At 34.3% G+C, this 20,320-nt stretch overlaps 1 protein-coding gene and 1 long non-coding RNA gene across 2 annotated transcripts in view; both read right to left on the bottom strand.

Moving 5' to 3' along the window:
• Nucleotides 1-6,599, bottom strand: part of LOC140636614 (uncharacterized) — a 55,655-nt gene extending 49,056 nt beyond the window's left edge. The window contains exon 1 of the long non-coding RNA XR_012033839.1: nt 6,548-6,599. This is a non-coding gene — a long non-coding RNA (uncharacterized lncRNA). The remainder of the gene's footprint in view (nt 1-6,547) is intronic.
• LOC140636377 (uncharacterized) overlaps nt 1-20,320 on the bottom strand; it is a 499,328-nt gene that overhangs the window by 64,841 nt on the left and 414,167 nt on the right. The gene's annotated exons all lie outside the window — the stretch shown is intronic.

Consider the following 20,320-nt stretch of genomic DNA (forward strand, 5'->3'; position numbering starts at 1 on the left):
TATATATTGGGTTTGAGAATTCAAAGTGAAAGAAAGAATACAGAACTGTTAGATACTGTCTTGTCACGGGCCTTTGTACAAAGCTTTTCCCCTTAAAACAATCCGTTCTCCCTCCACACACATACACCTTTTTCTGGTTAACTCCAATTCATCAAATTCTTAACTCACCCTCATTCTTCCATGACCATTCCCAAATTTCATCAGGTCACCTATTTTACATATTCATAGGACCTATTACTCAAAGCCTTATCATAGGTATATTTTAAAATTTACTTAGATGATGGATGCCTGGCTGGCTTAGTTGGTAGGGCATGTGACTCTTATTCTCAAGGTTATGAGTTTGAGCCCCATGTTGGGTGGAGAGATTACTTAAAATCTTTTAAACAAACAAACAAACATGGGTGGTTTTTAATAATGAGTCTTGCCCTACAGACTATCAACTTCATAGAGATCACCACAATATTCCTATCTCCCAGAAAAGTGAGTAATAACACGCAGTAAACTTTCAATAAATACTGTGATATGCATGAAGCAACACAATACTATTGCTTTCTCCATCAGAAGCTTGAAGACTCTTTTCACTAAAAGTTGACTGTCTAAAAAAAAAAAAAAAAAGCTGACTGATAAACAATAATTCTGATAGTTTAAAATCTCCATATGCTCAGTCTTTCACAGACAGGATGGGGTTATTTTATGACCATAAAGCTACTCACTTGGAATAGAGACTTACTTAAAGTAAGATAAAGAGCTCTAATTGGTCCAGGCTTCAGGTTAAGACACCACGGACGTCTCCACTTCAAGTGTCTGAGGAAAACAGCCTTGCTAGAAAGAGCTTAGGTATGTATTCTTAGAATGAGAACCACTGTAACGGTTCTGGAGTTTTGAATGAAGAACATAGTCACTTCAAGATCACTGTCCTGAGATGCAGCTCATGTTTGTTGCTCAACTTCTGTGGACACATGACACTACATCGAGGTATATACTGATTTTAAAGTACCTATGTGAGATCAGTAAGATGCTTAAGATCCATGAGTTCTGAACTCAAGAAGTCAGTCTCAGATGAACAGATCCATGTAAATAAATTGATATAAATAAAATGATCCAGGAAAGCATGTGTTTTAAAAAAGAAAAAGTAGAACTCTGGAGAAGATGACTTTTAAGAACAGGTAAAGGAAAAGAAGACTAAATCTAAAAAGATCCAAAACAAATAAAGATAACTAGATGCTAACATTTGTTAAATCTAGCTGATGAGAACACAGTTTGTCTTATGTTATTTTTACACTTGAAACTCGTTTGAAATATTTCAAAACAAGTTTTAAAAGAGCCTGAGGAGTGACTGGAAAAATAGAAAGTAAAGTGGGAGGGAGCTGCTTAATTGAATCCAAAGAAGGGTACCATTTCATGTAAGGGGAGGTCAGTGATGAAATGGAGAGGTCAAGCAAGATAAGAATTAAAAACTGTCAGTTGTTTTGTCAATTGAATGGTTATTGTGACCTTACTGAGAACAGTTTTAGAAGACATGTGGGGCAGATGACAAATCTCATTTGATAAAAGAGAAAAAAAAAGGATGAAAAACAGCTGACTGTGAAAAAATAAAGATATTTATTATCTCATCTATCAATTGGAGGGGGGCAGGGCAGATTCAGAATTGCAATTTTAATTCAGGTCTTTGCTGCTTTGTTTTTTCATCTTCATCATTTTAGATTTTGTCCTCACACTTGTCTCCTCATATTTTAAGATGGTAGTAGTAGCTTTAAGCATTAAGCCTGCAAACCATAACCAGAAGCAAAATTTTAAAAAGAGGGACATATTTTCTATTTCTTTTTGAGGTGAGAAAACTTTCTTTCATTCTCATTGGCCAAAACAGTATCACTGTGCTCAGCTCTAGACCAATCACTAGCAAGGTGGGTGAGACTACAAGAAATAGCAAGACTTGCTCCATGAGGTTACAGATCAGTGGTAACCTACTCTGAATACAAGATGTCAAAAGGTGAGGACCTGATAAATGTGAGCTCTGCTATGACGGCAAGAAGTAGCAAGCGAGCAATTGTGAGAAAGGGAGCAGTGGAGTCTCACAATTAAGGATATATGGGCTATAGCCTATCCTGAGGGGAAAATCCAGCTGAGAGGAAGAGCTGAAGCTATAGGAAGGAGATGGGATGGCTGCAGATCTATCATTAACAGGAGAGGTAGGTCATGGAGGATGGGAGCCAGAACATGGGTAGAGAGATCAGATGTAGACTTATGGGACTTCTGGTCCACTAAGATCAGAGAAGGTTAGGCAAAGGAGGAAAGTGGGGAAAAAAGATCATATGCAGGTAACTTTTAGGAGTTGAAATAGGGTTGTTATAGGTTTTTATATTAAGTAAAAATATGTAAGTGTGTATAACCAGCATTAGCTACCGGTTGCCAGAGCTGGATGGGGTCAGTAGGAAGAGGCCAGGCCTCATACTACATCTAATTCCCAATTAACAGGAGAGAGATAATTAGGTCTAGATGGATTTGATAGGCTTCATTAAGTTGAATAGAGTGCTTATTATTATTTTGAGAGAGAGAGAGAGAAGGGAGGAGAGCAGAGGGAATGGAAGAGAGAGAATCTTAGGCAGGCCCAACGTGGGGCTCAGGCTCAGTCTCATAACCCCGAGATTTTGACCTGAGCCAAAATCAAAAGTTGGACACTTAACCAACTGAGCCACCCAGGCACCCCTTAACGTGCTTATTAAGCAATGTATGTGGGGAAAGAAAACTTTGCATAGTGTCTAATATACAGTAGATACTCAATAAATGTCAATTGAATATTTGAATTCTACTTCTATACCAGGTCCATTAAAAGCCCAATTACATCCAACCCAATTTATGTATTTCTCCAGACTTTCCTGGCCCCACCTGCCTCCTGGCACTTGTTAGCTTTCTTAAGAGCCCCAGCCAGCTGTCTGTCACAGCTTCTATAAGATAAGGACTAGGCTCAGGCATGGCTTTCCATGATTCCCTCTATAGCCGATGGCTATACAAACCCTCTAGTGGTCTGACATCCAGTCTCAGGTAAAGTACAGTACCCCCAAAGTATGGGGTCAGGCTTCCCCAGTGATTGCTAGGAGGGGCTGAATAACATCACCCAAAGTGAGGAAGTGTTAAATATTCACAGCTCCTCACAATGTTTCCACAGTTGCACTTGAGCTACAATAGCTCAGACTGTTAATCAGCTGGGTTACCTGATTGAATTTGGACCAGAAAATGCAAGGAGAATAGAAGAATCTGGCAAAGAAATACTTGTCCATTCATATACCATCCAATGACTTCCCAAAAGTACATTAGTTACCTATAGACTGCCCTCACACAGTCCCAGGACCAAGCAACAAGCAATGGATATCTGTGAAAGTTGTCTTATCTTGACAATACAGAATATTATATTTGCTTTTTTTCCTTTCTTGCCTCACTCTGCTTTTCTCCAAGCTGCTCTGAGATTTCATATGAGCCTTCTTCCCATCCCCTTAAAGGGTTAAAAAGTGAGCATTTCCTCCACGGCATCTGTTTTCCAGGGAACCCCAGCAAAGACAACAAACAGCTGGATTGCTGACCTATTCAGTATACACATCCAGAGGGTGAAACAATAAGGCTGTCTGCCAATACTCAAATGCACAACTCCCAATTGATGAAAACTGCTCAAATAGCCAACCAACCTAAGCCCCTAAAAGAATAATCCAAACTTAAGAGAAACAATAGACCATTTCTTTTAAAAATCCATGAAAAATACCTAGCACAGGTCAGGCACAAAATAGATATTCAGTAAATATTCACTAGGTGGTTCATTCATTGATTTCCACCAATTTCAGGGAGAACAAAGGACAACATGGAGGGATATAAAGCATTTGTTGTCTTTTATTTTGGATGTGTGCACAGTCAGAGACAAACTAAATCCTTGATGAACTACAATAAATGTTTTCATATTCAGTATTGGATCACCTGGGGGGACTCCATGCAGCAATTGTAATATGAGTCTATTGATAGAGATTCAAACCTCAGAAAGAATAGCCTAATCTATGATCATCTGGGGGAGAATCAGCATAAACCACTGGAGAGCAGCAGTGAGCCAGACCACAGGCGGAAGCTGTTAGGTGAAAGGCAAGTGTGCCAAGGATGAGATGCAATGCAATTCAGGATTTACCAACCTTCAGACAAGTTGTCCATAGTCCACCCCTAGCCCACTTCTATGGTTATAATATTGTGAATGTATATTTGAGAATATCACATGGTTATTAACATAACTTAGTCCTATTAATTGTGGAATCAAATCTGCACTATTATAATAAATATTATATTCAGAACCATGAAGATGAGATATGTGTACAATTGTAGTTTACTCCATAATTCTCAGAATGCAAGTCATTTACATACAATTCCTAATACTTCAGAATGGACAACAAACTAGCTGTGTTCTCCTCAAAATGCTTTAATTATAAATGAAAATGCTCATTAGTCGAATTCTAAACCTTTGTAAAACTTAAAAATGTTAAAAATATCTCTAATAGTATGTTTACTATTTAAAAATAACAGTTCAAACACATTTAACTGCTGATAGCATCTTTCTCCAAAGGGTGGTGAATTATAATTCAATGTTACAGTATCTGAAGCAATAATTTCATGAAGTGTACTATTATAATCATTTTGTAGAGCAGGAAGTTGAGTCTTAGAAAGTGTAATTTTTTTGCCTCAAGTCATACAACATCAGATGTTGAACTAAGATTTTTGATGTCTTGCCAATTATTATAATCCCAAAATATTCTTAGAAAGAAGGTAAATATACTATAAATGCCAATTTTTAGTATATTCCATTTCTACTCATGCACTCATCAATATTTATTTAGTACTTTCTGCATCTGAGTACTTTTATGGTACCTACCATATCACCATCATATATTTTATATATCTCTTAAATCTGCACAATTAACCTGAGAAGTAAGAAAAGCATCTGTTACTATCACCATTGTACCCTTTTGCTGAGTACTTGCTACATGTTAAATGTATTACATTAGGCCATTTACCCCTCAAAATGATCCATAAAGCCTTACAAATGATACATTTATCCTATAGAGATGTGAACCAAATCTTTCAGTCTCCAAAGCTATGATCCTATCTAGGGCCTACTTTATAGTGGGAAAACTTAGAGCTTTAGAAAGGGTATTATTTTATTGAAAGTCAAAATTTGAAGGAGTAAAAAATCAAACCCAAGTCTTTTAGCTCCAAACCTTAATATTTAATTTATAAAAGATTTTAAAACTCCAAAATTTAGGACTAAAGCACAAAATATAAAAAGTAGTAAAGAAAATAAAAAGCAATGCTATGATAAACACAAGGAAAGCGGTTACAATCTTTTGTCCCAGTTGAAGAAAGAGATCAAGACTCCACTATATCCTTTTACATGAATTTCATTACTGAAAAGCTGATTCAGGATATGAAACTTTGGAATGAAATAAATTCAAATACATTACTTTCAGTACCTTACTTTCTAGTTTCAGGAAGACAGGCTATACAAGTCAAAGGAGAAAGAACAAATACTGGCTATAGGCATATGAATCATTTAACTGGCCCCCATTTTCTTGCTTTATTATTTCAGCGATACTCTACTCATGCCATTGTCAAGGTCATAAACAATTTCTTCTAAAAGTGTATTTTTTCAGGTATTTTTAAAAAGATATCATAATGCACAAAAATCCCCCCAAAATGAGATTAATATCACTTCCTTTCTTTGCTTTCATTCTCAAAGTTTAAAGAACTGAGAGTCACTTGCAAGATGGAAACCAACTGCTTTAAATTTTGATGCCATCTTAACGGGATTCAAAGAAGGTGCTAGGATTCAAAGCCTCCCTTTGAAGTAAAAAGTCCCTCAAGAAGATTGGTTTTTGTCTTGCATTAGTGATCTTTCCTAAAAGTCACTAATGTCTAATTCTCTTTTCAGTCTAGCATATAAGTGTGTGCTGCATAAAGTTCAGAACTATGTCATGTGCAAAACTTCTTGCAGGGATGCTATCATTTACATTTGGAAAAAGTAAAATTCATAAACAAAAATAAAACTGAAGATAATACTAAAAGTAAGATTTCTTTTTTAAGTAACTGTGAAATAATTACCTCTGGATCTACTGAGCATGTTGATGAGGTACTTCTTTGAGAATATGCTGCTTTCAGTGAAGAATCAAAATGGCTATTACATTTTAATCTACTAGCCACTTAACATTTAATATTATATTTACTAAAATGTCTCCAAGTATCTTTGAACATTGGGGTAGGTGTTTTGAACAAGGTTACATTTTAATTACCTCCACTATTTCAAGTTGCCCCCCCTGCCACAGCATATAGTTAGCATACTATTTCAAGTTGTCTCCCATAGCATAACTTCTGAACTCTGGAATATGACATATAAGGCCCATTGTGAACTAACCCTCCTCCCTGCCCGTCCTCATCCTTCACCATCCCCTTGCCTCCTCAGCTATTTCCTAAGTGAAATCTGTAACTGTTATTTACAGTTGAGGAAATACATCAGCCCTCTTACCCTTGTGCCTGTGTACATGAGCTTCCAGTATGATCCCCGTACTACTCCTCTGCCAACTCTGACTTACCCTCCACCCAGGATCAGTTGCCTCCTCTGTGCCATCATAGTAGCCTTTCTGTCTCTACCACATGACTCTTCTAAGCTCATGTATTGTGCCCTTACTAGTACCAGCCACATTTAATTTTCTGAACAACTCTAAGAGTTGGTTTTATTGCCATCTTCAGTTTTCAGACTTAGTAACTTAAGTACATGCTTCAAGGTCATAATGTATTGTGATGCTGGCTACAAATTCACTGTCCTTATTTTCAACATGATAATTCATCTATCAGAACATAATGAAGAAAATTTTCCATGTGCCTTGCTAAAGAAAAGTTACCCTGTGACAACAGAATCATTTTGATCTACAAATGAAATGCCTTTAGTGTACCTATAATGGTTTGTAATTAATGCCACTTTCTTTTTCTTAAGAGATTAGTAACCACCTGATTCATAGTAAAGAACAGACTTCTGCCAAACACCATCATCAAAGTTCATAAGCTGTGGTTTCTACAATTCACCTTATCCTCTTCCTAACACTTAACTGGGTCGTTTACCTTTCTAACTTTTCATGACTCCTAATAGAGTAATGATATGTTTCTGTCATGCTATCTTTACGTGTTTTCAGGATCCTAGGATGAAATGTGTCTATCTGATTTAGAGGTATTAATTCACATGTTACAGCCGGATGTGGTCTTGCATATTTGTCCTAGTCTTCAGTTTTATTTCCTTCCTTTGTATCACTTCCATTCTTTCCATTTGCATACCATTTTCCTTGGTGTAGAATGTAGCAATTGGCATTGAGTCATCCTGCTGGTTTCTTTCAGCTGCTAGTATTTGTCCAGTTTGCTCAGGAGTAAGCCTAACTAACCTCCTTTTTGCTCAGCTACTTCTATATACAAATAAAAAGACTATTTATTTCAGTCGTGTATTTGGCAGGTTTTGCCCTGGTCTGCTTTTGGCATTTTTTAAAAGTTTTTATTTAAATTGCAATGAGTTAACATGCAGTATAATATTAGTTTCAGGAGTATAATATAGTAATTCAACACTTCCATAAAATACCCAGTGCTCATCACAAGTGCACTCCTCAATCCCCATTACCTATTTAACCCATTCCTCCCGCCAAACACCCCCTCGGTTAACCACTGGCATTTTTTTGATAGCATTGTTTCAATTCCTACCCATAAAACATATTCAAAGAGATTAATCCATTCAAAGGACCTAATGTGTCTCAACTATCAGAACAAAGGAAAGATCATTTCAGGTCCTGGCTACAAAGTCCAGAGGTGCAGTTAACTGCTGATTTTTCAGCCTTACCTTAGCTATTCAGACCTTATCCTAGAAGCACCAAAGGCAATATGCCTACAAATTCATTTTATTACTGTTTATGATGCCTTAGGCTTGATTCTTAGATTCCCATTTCACACCAGAATTTATTTACCAACATAAACATGCACAGCTCAAAGTCCTCTCTTTTTCAGAAAAGAGAGCAGCAAACCAATCTATAGAGTTCCCATTGGCCTTAAAATCAGAACACATCAGGAGTGCCTTGTTAGATGAATTTAGCAGCAGGGAAGCCTGCAGCTCATCAGCTTTCTGTTCCTCAAAAGTAGGTACTTACTGCAGTCAAGAGGAATTATTCCTGAGGATTTCTGGTCATGGGGATATTTTCATTACCTTAAAAAATGTCTGAATAAAACAAAAGAAAAGTCCTTGTATTTGTTTTCCTCTACAATATTGCATTTGATTTAAATGCCCTTTGATATACTTTGAGGGTTTTAATTAGTAATTGAAAGTTATATATCCAAATAAAATCCAAATTAGTAATGTTTTTTTTTATCCGTTCTCTAAATAAACATTTACACAATCTCCAGTGGCCTGGATCCTATGGTAAGTGCTCAGATAAATATAAGATATGTAAGTCTCTGCCCTCAAGGAGGAGTAAATACAGTGGTAAAAGAAAATATATTAATGGAGTATGGTGAAGACTTCAAATGACAGACTAGAGGAGGGACGGATGTGATCTTCTTGGCAGTGTTCAGGTAGACCACTTAGCAGAAGGATATGAAAAAAGAAAAAAATAATTTACTGTTACTGAGTACTTAATATGCTCCAGACCCTGATTATACACTCAGCAAATGCCATCTTATTTAATCCTCACTGTCTTCTTTTTAAATAGAGAGTTTCATTTTTCGACGAGGATAAAGTTTAACATGTTATATAACCTGTATTCACATTTTGTGTGTGACAGAATTGATACTCAAAATCTAATTCCAAAATTTTTATTCATTCCCTACATTATTCTGTCTATTAGGGGTCACTTGAGCTCTGTGGTAAGGGATTACTGGGCAGTTTTTAAAAGAATATACCTCAAAGGAGTTTTCTAGTAGCAAAGAGAAAAGAGGCAATTCCAGGCAGAGAGACTGACAAAAAGCAAAGTAGGCAAAGTAATACAGAAAAAAAGAGAAACTCTAAGGCTAAACTTAATGATAAATTTGTCCCATCAAGATCTAAGTATGGAAGGTTTATTATGAGGATTACCATTTTCTCTATATTGTGCCCTTCTCCATAAGTACCCATGCTTACTTGAAATTTTTAGGACATATCTATAATCCTGATGTTTCTAATGATAAAAATAATAATAAATGAGATTTTTTATATGCGTACTTTCTAAAATGTAAATACACCTTAATTTCTTTATAAGGATCTTAATAGGCAAGTAGCATTATTACCCCCTTTTTAAAGATGAGAAAATTGTTATACAGGAAATTAGGTAATTTACCCAGAGTCATAGAACTAGGAAGTGATAGAGTTGTGATGTAAATATAAATATATAAGATCTGCTTTTATCCCTTACACAGTACTGCCTCCCCAGTTTTATAAGCATCTTAAGATTCAAATGGTTATTCATATGAGAAAAGATATAAAACATTACAACATAGAAAAATTTGAAAAGCTATATAGATCAGAGTGAGTTGGCTCTATCATCCCTCATTTCATTAGTCATTTGAGCTTATTCAACTTATATGTTGTTAAGCAAAAACTATTCATTCTCACAGTGTTCCATTTTTTCTCTTGTTGCATCCTTGTTTTGTAAAAAAAATCTTACTAGATTAAAAAGACTATTAACTGCATTTACTTGCTAAAAATATTCAATGTCCAATTGTAGAAATGCAATATATTCATGTCAGGCAGTGGAGGATTTTAGCTCTTCAAAATATTCCTTTATTTCTTTGAGTAAGATGTATGTGTGTCATCAAGAATTAAATGGTCTAAGGCTCTGCAACTTTATAGAGGAGTAAGCTTAGGATACTGAACTTCCTACATTCTTATAGATAATAACTACAGATTCAGGGAGAAAAACAAATCAGAGAAAAATAAAGAAAAGATTCTAAGATTTGGAAAGTGAAAGCATATGGATTGTACAGGATAGTTAAGCTCCAGAAAAGCAACTCCCTTTATATCTGTTAATTGCTTTTATAAAGGTATTCCTATGTTGGGTGCATAAATATTTATAATTGTTATATCTTCTTCTTGGGTTAACTCCTTTATCATTATGTTATGTCCTTCTTTGTCTTTTGTTACAATCTTCATTTTAAAGTCTGTTTTGTCTGAGTATTGCTACTTCAGCTTTCTTTTCGTTCCCATTTGCGTGGGGTATCTTTCACCATCTCTTCACCTCCAGTCTATGTGTGTCTTAAGACCTACAGTGAATTTTGTAGGGTATGGATGGGCCTTGCTTTTTATCCATTCAGCCACTCTATGTCTTTTAATTGAAGCTTTTAGTTCGTTGACATTTAAAGTAATCATTGATAGGTATGTACTTATTGACACTTTGATTTTCATTTGTTTTTGTAGTTCTTCCCTGTTGCTTTCTTCTTCTCTTAGTCTCTTTCTTTGTAGTTTCATGGTTTTCTTATATTTGGGTTCCTTTCTCTTTTTTTTGTTTTTTTGTTTTTTTGTTTGTTTGTTTTGTTGTTGTTCTTTTTTTGTGCATTTCTTGTAGGATTTTGGTTTGTGGTCACCATGAGGTTTATATATATATCAATCAATATATATAGCAGCAATTTAAAAACTCCCAAAAACCAGAAGTCCAAGATCAGATAGCTTTACAGGTATATTTTAGCAAACATTTAAGAAAGAGTTAGTACCTATTCTTTTCAAATTATTCCAAGAAACTGAACAGGAAGGAACACTTCCAACCAGCATTACCCTGATGGCTGATACAAAAATCAGACAAAGACACCACAGAAAAAGAAAATTTACAGGCCAATATCCAGTGAACATGGATGCAAAAATCCCCAACAAAAATCAGACAAAGACACCACAGAAAAAGAAAATTTACAGGCCAATATCCAGTGAACATGGATGCAAAAATCCCCAACAAAATATTAGCACACCAATTCACAATATATTAAAAAGATCATAAAGTACCATCAAGTGGAATTTATTCCAGGGATGTGAAGATGGTTCAACATCTCCAAATCAATCGATATGAAATACCATATGAATGAAACAAAGGGAAAAAAAATCATATGATAATCAGCAATAGATGCAGAAAAAATATTTGAGAAAATTCAACATCATTTATGATAAAAATTCTCAACAAAGGGGGGTACAGAGAAGCATAACTCAACATAATAAAGGCCATATATGACAACCCCATGGGTAATATTGTACTCACCAGTGAAAAAGTAAAAGCTTTCTCCTAAGATCAGGAACAAGACAAGGATTCCCACTCTTGCCAGTTTTATTTTATTTTATTTTATTTTATTTTATTTTATTTATTCGTTTTATTCATGTATATTGAAAATCCTAGGCATAGCAATCAGTCAAGAAAAATTTTAAGAAGACATCCAAATTGGTAGGGAAAAACTAAAACTGTCACTATTTGCAGATGACATTATACTACAATCTAGAAAACCCTAAAGATGCTATCAACATACCACTGAGGTAATAAATGAATTCAGTCAAGTTTCAGGATATAAAATTAATATGCAGAAATTGTGCTCCTAACATTAATACAAGCTATCAGAAAGAGAAATCAAAAAGATGATCCCACTTATAATTGCATCAAAAATAATAAAATAGGAAAAAAATTCAACCAAAGAGAAAGACCTGTTCTTTTGAAAACCATAAGACATTGATAAAAGAAACTAAAGATAAGTTCACAAAGTGGAGTGGTTTATTTATTTACACTGTGCTTATGAACTGGAAGAATTACTATGGTTAAAATACCCATACTACCCAAAATAATGTACAGATTCAATGCAATACCTACCAAAATACTAATGGCATTTTTCACAGAACTAGAACAAAGTATGTTTGAATTTTGCATGAAGCCACAAAGGCCCTGAATAGCCAACATAATTTTAAGAAAAAAAGAACAAAGCTGGAGGCATCATGCTTCCTGATTTCAAGCTATCCTACAAATCTATAGTAATCAAAACAGTATGGTACTGACACAAAACCAGACACACAGATCAATAGAATAGAATAGACAACCCAGAAATAAATCCACACCTATATGGTCAATCTATAACAAAGAAGGCAAGGATATACAATAAAGAGAAGACAGACTCATCAATAAGTGGTGTTTGGGAAACTAGACAGCTACACGCAAAAGAATGAAACTGAACTACTTTCTTACACTATATGCAAAAAATAAATTTAAACTGGATTAAAGACTGAATGTAAAACCCCAAACAATAAAATTCCTGGAAGAAAACATAGGCAGGAAGCTCTTTGACACTGGACTTAGCAATATCGTTTTAGGCCACCTCCTAAGGCAAGGGCAACAAAAGCTAAATAAACAAATGGGATCACATCAAACAAAAAGGTTTTTGCACAGTGAAGGAAACCATCAACAAAATGAAAAGGCGATAAATAGGAGAATACTCATAAATCATAATTTGATACGGGTTAATATCCAAACTATATGAAGAATTTATACAAATTAATATCAAATAAAAACAAACAACTCAATTTAAAAATGGGCAGAGGGCTTGTATAGGAATTTTCCCAAGAAGATATACAGGGACACCTGGGTGGTTCAGAGGTTGAGCACCTGCCTTCGGCTCAGGGCATGATTCTGGTCTGGGGATCCAGTCCCACATCATGCTCCCTCCAAGAAGTCTACTTCTCCCTCTGTCTATGTCTCTGCCTTTCTCTGTATGTCTCTCATGAATAAATAATTTAAAAAAAAAAGAAGCAGAAGATATACAGATGGCTAACAGGTACATGAAAAGATGCTTCACATCATTAATCATCAGTAAAATACAAGTTAAAACTACAATTTGATATCATCTCACACTGGTCACATTGGCTATTATTTAAAAGACAAAAAAAAAAGTGTTGGTGAGAATGTGGAGAAAGGGAACTCTTATACACTGTTAGTGGGAATGTAAATTTTTGCAGATACTGTGCAAAACAATATGGCTGTTCCTTAAAAAATTTAAAATAGAACTATGATATGATCCACCAATTCTGCTTCCAGGTATTTATCTGACAAAAACGAAAACACTAATCCCAAGAGATATATGCACTCTTATGTTCATTGCAGCATTATTTACAATAGCCAAAACAAGGGAGCAAACTAAGTGTCCATCAATAGATGAATGGATAAAGATGTGGTATGTATGTGTGTATCTGTGTGTCTATGTATGTGTCTTTGTACTTACTTGGCCAGAAGAAGAATGAAATCTTGCCTTGCAACTACATAGATGGACTAAAGGGTATTATGCTAAGTGAAATAAGTTAGACAGAAAAGACAAATATATGATTTCACTTATATGTGGAATCTAAAAAACAAAACAAATGAACAAACAAGACAAAATAGAAACAGGCTCATAACTACAGGAAACAAAATGTTGGTTCTCAGATGAGGGAGCAGTAGGAAGGGCAGGCAAAATGTTGAAGGGGATTAAGAGGTACAAATTTCCAGTTATAAAATAAATAAGTCATGGACATGTAACGTACAGCATAGAGAATATAATCAATAATACTGAAATAACTTTGTATGGTGACAGATGGTAGCTACATTTGTGGGAATCATCTTATAATGTATAAAAATATCAAATCACTATGATATATATCTGAAACAAATAGGATATTAATATGCCAGTTACAATTCAATAAACATGCACATACACAGATATCATAAGGATGGGCAAAAAAGCAACTATATGCTATCTCTATAAGAGACATACTTTAAAATTAAATTATAGAAAAGTTTAGGTTAAAAATAAATCGATTTTTTAAAAAATACACGTGAAAATAATAAATATAAGCAGGCTGAAAAAGCAATGTCACTATCAGATAAAATAGACATGACAGAGTATTACCAAAAATAAAGAGGAATATTGCATAATGATAAAAGGATCAACTTCTCAGAAAAAACATAATCATAAATCTGTATTTTTAGTGACTTTAATTGGTTATTATTTATAACATAGACTCAAAATAAATAAATTTGTCAATGACTTAGTATACAATGTTTATAAACTTCAGCTATATGTGTATATACTAGTAACAAACAATTGGAGGATGAAATTTTTAAAAATCATTTACAATCACATCATATAACATATTTGGGAATAATTTTAACAAAATATATGCAATACACATTCACTCAAAACCACAGAATATTGCCAAGGATAATCACGGAATATCTAAATAAATACAGATATACTATCTTCATGGATTAGAAGACTAAATATTTTTATGATGTCAGTTCTTCATAAATTTCTCTACAGTTAAACACAATCCCAGTGAAAATTCCAGCAGTCTTTTTCGTGGAGATTGATAAGCTGTTTATAAAATTGATGGGGAAATGGAAATGACCTAGAATAGTAAAAGCAATTTTTTAAAAAGAATAAAGGTGGTTGGGATCCCTGGGTGGCGCAGCGGTTTGGCGCCTGCCTTTGGCCCAGGGCGCGATCCTGGAGACCCGAGATCGAATCCCACATCGGGCTCCCGGTGCATGGAGCCTTCTTCTCCCTCTGCCTGTGTCTCTGCCTCTCTCTCTCTCTCTCTCTCTCTCTCTCTCTCTGTGACTATCATGAATAAATAAATAAAATCTTTAAAAAAAAAAGAATAAAGGTGGAGGATTTACAGCAACTGATTTTAAAGTTTACTGTAAAGCTGTTCTAATCAAGACAGCCCATGGTATTAGCAAAGGAACAGACATAGTCTTTTTTTTTAAGGAAGGGAATGTAGAAATAGTTCTCAAAATATCATCTAAGATTGAACTAAAATTATTTTTCTAACAGTAAGTCAGTCATCTTTTTCTCTCTCATGATCTCACAAGTGTACAGTGGTGTTTTTCCAGAAGTCAAATGATCTGTAACATTTCATTATCTCACTAAATCTTTAATGCATAAGTTGATGTAATTATCTAGCTGTCTTCTAGTAAAACAGAAATTAAAGATATTTTAAAATGTAAAACAATGCTTCTTTTCTCTCATTTTTTATTTTGGAATATTTAGATATTTTTATAAAAATATGTTGCTCATTATTGATTTACATAAATTAAAATATATTTTAATATTTATTTATTTAAATATAAATATTTGCTTATTTAAATGCATTTGTTTTATCAGTTTTATTTCTTAATACAGTAAATTTTGATAGATTTAATCCACATAAACAAACAAACAGGAAAGCTGTTTGTGGTCCTCTGTAATTTCTAAGAGTATATAGGGGTTCTGAGACAAAGAAAGAAAGGAAAAAAAGAAAAGAAAAGAAAAGAGAAAAGAAAAGAAAAGAATAGAAAAGAAAAGAAAAAGAAAGAAAAGGAAAGGAAAGGAAAGAAAAGAAAGAAAAAAAAGAAAAGAAAAGAAAAGAAAAAAAAGAAAAAAAAGAAAAGAAAAAAAGAAAAGAAAAGAAAAGAAAAGAAAAGAAAAGAAAAGAAAAGAAGAGAAAACCACTGGAATAGAGTGTAGAGTGTCCAAAAGTAGATCCATATGTTGATTGAAATATTAAAAAGATTTTCAATAAAGATGCCACAAAAAATCAGTGGAAAAGGGAAAGTCTTTTTAACAAATGGTTCAGAAATCATTGGATATCTGTATGGAAAAAAATATGAACTTTACCTCTCACCATAAAAAAAAATAATAATTCTGAATGGATTACAGACCTGAATATAAAAAGCCACAATTATTAAAACTCTGAAGAAAACATAAAAAAGCTATGTCATGTGAAGATTTATCAAATCAATATGTTTTATACCTGAAACTAGTATAACACTGTATGCTAATTATACTTCAATAATTTTTTAAAAAAAAATATGTGATACATGGCCAGGTTTAGCTAAGATGCATGAAACATAAATCATAAAAGAAAACTTTAAATCTACTTTATCAAAATAAGAATCTCTAAAAACTACTTTTACAAAATTTTTTTATAAAGTCATTAAGGGTTAAGCATCCAGTTATCGATTTCAGCTCAGGTCACTATCTCAGGGTGGCAAGATCAAACCCTACATTGCACTCCACACTGGCATGGAACCTGCAGAAGATTCTCTCTCCCTCTCCCTCCACCCCTCCCCACCCCATGCATGTCAGTTGCACTCACTCTCACTTCCCTCCACCCGTTGTCTCTCAAAAAAAAAAAAAAAAAAAAAAAGTAAAAGGCAGATAAAAGCCATAATGATAGATCACTTTATATCCATTTGAATGGCTAAATTCAAAGACTGACAATATTAAATCATGGTAAGGATATGGAGCAACTGATATTCTCACGTAATACTAGTGAAAATTTAACATGGTACAACCACTTTGGAAAACTGTCAGTTTCATAAAAAAGTTAAACATCTACATATGGTATTACCCAGCATTCTGCTAATAACTATTTTCACAATGAAAAAGAAAACATATGTTCACACTGTCCTCTGCACAAATTTTCATAGCATCTTTATTCACAATACAAAAAAAACTGGAAACAATCCAAATATTAATCAATAGCTGAATGGTTATACAAAATGTGATATTTTCATTCTATGGCCACTGAGCAGTGAAATGAAAGAGACTACTGACACACACCCAGCATGAATCAACTCTAAATCATTATTTTGAGTAAAAGATGGTAAAGGTATATATATGTTCTATGAGTCTATTTATATAAAATTTCTCAAATGTGCTAATTAATCTATAGTGATAAGAGAAAAGAAAAAGCAGATCAATGCCTGACTGGAGTTGTGGGTAGGAGAAATGGTCTGCAAAGGGGCAACGGGACACAAGGAACCTACTGAAGGTGATGGAAATGTTCTGTATTTAATTATGGATACAAACAACTTTAAAAATTGATTGAATTGGATGCAACTGTATATAAAGTTGATACAACACTTTTTTTTTTACAAACTAATTCTATAAATGTGACATCTAAATCAATTTCTAACCAACATTTACTTGTGCACTTCCACCCACACATAACACTGTTAGAGCTACATATCTATTCCATCACCCAATTTACTCGTTCAACAAATGAGTCTTGCAATGTGGAAAGCATTGAAATAAAGAAATATACCTTGACTATTTGTATTTTAAAACTGGGAAGAATGGCACAATCAGACAAGATGAGGCCTTATTAAGGCAACATACTGAGAGAGGGGATCTTGTTTTTCTCTGATCAAAATCAGAATCGCAATTACAATTATATAATGATTTCTGCCCAGTTCAGATATCTCTTTTTTTAACCATTCTTACTATGTTAATTCAGAACTGCATAATATCAACAAATGGGATATTTGAGAACGTGTAAAGTTACACTACGAAATAAATTATGTGTATTATCCAGGAGTCAACTTAAGCAAACATGCCAATTGTAATTACAAATAATACATATCTAATATTAACCAATCCTCATGAAAAAAGAACTTACAAAACTATCAAGCTTTAATGTATTAAAAGAAACTCTCCCTTTGTTTTCTTTAGTTTATTATTCTGTTGTTTTGCTTAGATGTTGCCCTCTAGGTAAACCATTCATAGGAGTAATCATCAGGGGTACAGGCAATGCTTTACCCACAGTAGCATATTCAGGGTAGAAAATCAGAATTTCTTGGAGTGTCAAAGGAATTATTGGGACGAGAAGAGTCCATCAGTGATGGGAGGATGAAAAAGGACAACAGTGATCAGATCTGTTTGCCAAATGAGATGTGGGTGAACACAATTTGGCACCTAACCTTCAAAGAATTATCAGAGATTTTTACACAGAGATTCAGAGATTCAGCTGCTCATGTTGTGGACCTTCATAGGTCAAGGGAAATGCCATATTAGACTGGAGAATCTACTTATGCTTTGTTTTTCATTCATTTGCTCTATTCCTTGCTGTGTCTGGTCCCCATGAATAGGTTCTACTGGGTAGTTAAGTATTACATAAATTTCAGAGCTTTTTGTTTTGTTTTGTTTTCTGGTTTTTTGTTTTGTTTTGTTTTGTTTTGCAATTGCTCAAAGTTCTGACTAAATTTTGGCCAATTAAAACTTTTTGTTCTCACTATTGCTACTTTTATGTACCTGCTAAACCTGTCTGTTTCACTTCTTTAGTAGAAAGACCAAAGAGTCAGATCAGGTTCATCAGCTCTGCAATCCACCAAAGAGGGGAACAGATGCCAGGAGCTATGGATGTCTCCATAATGAGGGATGTGCACAAGAAATCAAGAGTAGAGTGGAGAGGAATATCCACAAATGACAGACCCACCTGAGTCATCGCTGTAAGAATAAACCCCATAAACAGGAAAGAGCTGCAATCCAAGGTCATGCGATCACTACTTAATATGAGAGTAGGTAGCGACCTGTTTGAGAACAATCTTCAGTCAGTACCTAAAATTGGACCTATCATGTCCTACATGATAAAAGAAGGTCTATCAGTGGCACTGAAATGGCAGGCAGGAGAGATCAAGGTGAATGCTGTGCTGAAAATTACAGAGGTCTCATTCTCTTCAGTTTATTTTTGCTTAATGTCAGCTATAACCATTCCTTTCTCTTTGGCCACTACTTGCCACTTGCCCTGCACATCTTTACTTTTTGGTGATGGTGATATGAGAAAAGAGGAATAGAGATCATTAAAGCTTTTAGTTGTAAAAAGCATGATCTCCAGATGGAGACCTACCCGGAAATGCCTCCCTGCTGCTTCAGGCATACTGAATTCCATGATACTTCCATGCTGCTCCACCAACCATCCTCCACAGCTGTAGTATAATAACATGGTTGTATATTTAATTATTTCTTGTCTTCTTTGTGAAGACTTTACAATAATTCTGTGTTCTGTCACTGTTAATGCACTACTCCCTAAAAAGTCCTGGAAATTATTTTTGAAATATGCATTTTCTCCCTTACCCCAAAGACATTGAGTGCCCTCTCAACTCATAACAATTAATATAGTCATGCAGTATGAGGAGCAAATTTTTTTTCTTATTCTTCATTTCTTCTCTTACCTCATATACCCTAACTCAAAGCATCAAAGAGAGATAGATAGTAATGAAAAATGAAGTCTGTTCCCAGGAGTTGAGTTCTCACCTCTGACTGGTTCAGTTATCCTCTCGAAACAGGAGGTGATAGTAATAATTATATACAATCTCCCTGCCTCACAGTTTTCATGAGGATTGCAAATGAAGAAATGAGCATAATTTGAAGAATTAAAAATATGAGAAAAAGACATTTTCAAATAAAATTTAAAACTGTACCACTTGGTGTTTTCAGCAGGGCGTACACTACCTAGAACATTAGTAGGTATGTAAGATACAGGTATTGTTCCTGTTTAGTTTATTCTAGAAAATAGCATCTACCCTCTGATTATTGTTGACATTTTTTAAATGCAAGCATTTCTCTCAAGTATGATTATCCTTTACACTGAGAAGAAAATTACGTTCATCTCAACCACTAAAAATTTTGATAATTTTTAACAAACCACCAAACAAAAAGCAACAACAACAACAACTTACTTTTAATAAAAAATCAAAGTAGATTTAAGTAAGGGGCCTGAATTGGGAGTTGCCAGTTGGTATTTGAATGAGATTTCTGTTATTACATAGTGAGCTAGTCCTGTAAAAATCATGTCACACTTGTGTCACTATCTTAGAAGACAGAGATAGAATGATTTAAATCAATATAATTACTGAACTAGGGTTTAAAGAAAGCACATGTTATGTTTTTCAGGAGTGCATATGTGAGGAACAAATGAAGTGTGGTCAGTCTTGCTAACAGAGTAGTATGGTTGATCCTGTAACCACTGTTTTTGTTTTGCATTTTCTTTGATATAAAGAGGGAAGGAGAGAGGAAAGAAGAGGAAAGACACATTTTTCTTTCTTGTCAACAAATTAATTAAGAAGAATTTAGTAGGAATTGTATTTTGTCATTAATTTTATTCCATATGATTTTAGTGGTTCCTATTATGTCTCTTTACATTTGAATAAAAGCATCTTATATAAATCTTCATTCTATTTTCTTCTGCCTTCTACAATCTTTTCCTTTATCCCACTCAAATCAGTGCTAATGGTTGTGTTATGTGGTGAGGACAGCACTGACCTTGGTCTAGAAGTGCTGGGATCTCAGTTCCAACACTACTATTTAACAGCTGTGTGTTGTGGGGAAGTGGTTTATCTGAAGTGATAGCAAAATGATGCTACATATGCCGATGTCAAAGATCTTTTCCAGTTTTAAACAGATTTAGCCTACTTTTTAAAATCAATCATCAAGTTGTGATGGTTCTCTTTTGTATACCAACTTCCCTCTTATTGTGTCA

The sequence above is a fragment of the Canis lupus genome, chromosome 7 (genome assembly GCF_048164855.1).
Source record: "Canis lupus baileyi chromosome 7, mCanLup2.hap1, whole genome shotgun sequence".
Taxonomy (NCBI): domain Eukaryota; kingdom Metazoa; phylum Chordata; class Mammalia; order Carnivora; family Canidae; genus Canis; species Canis lupus.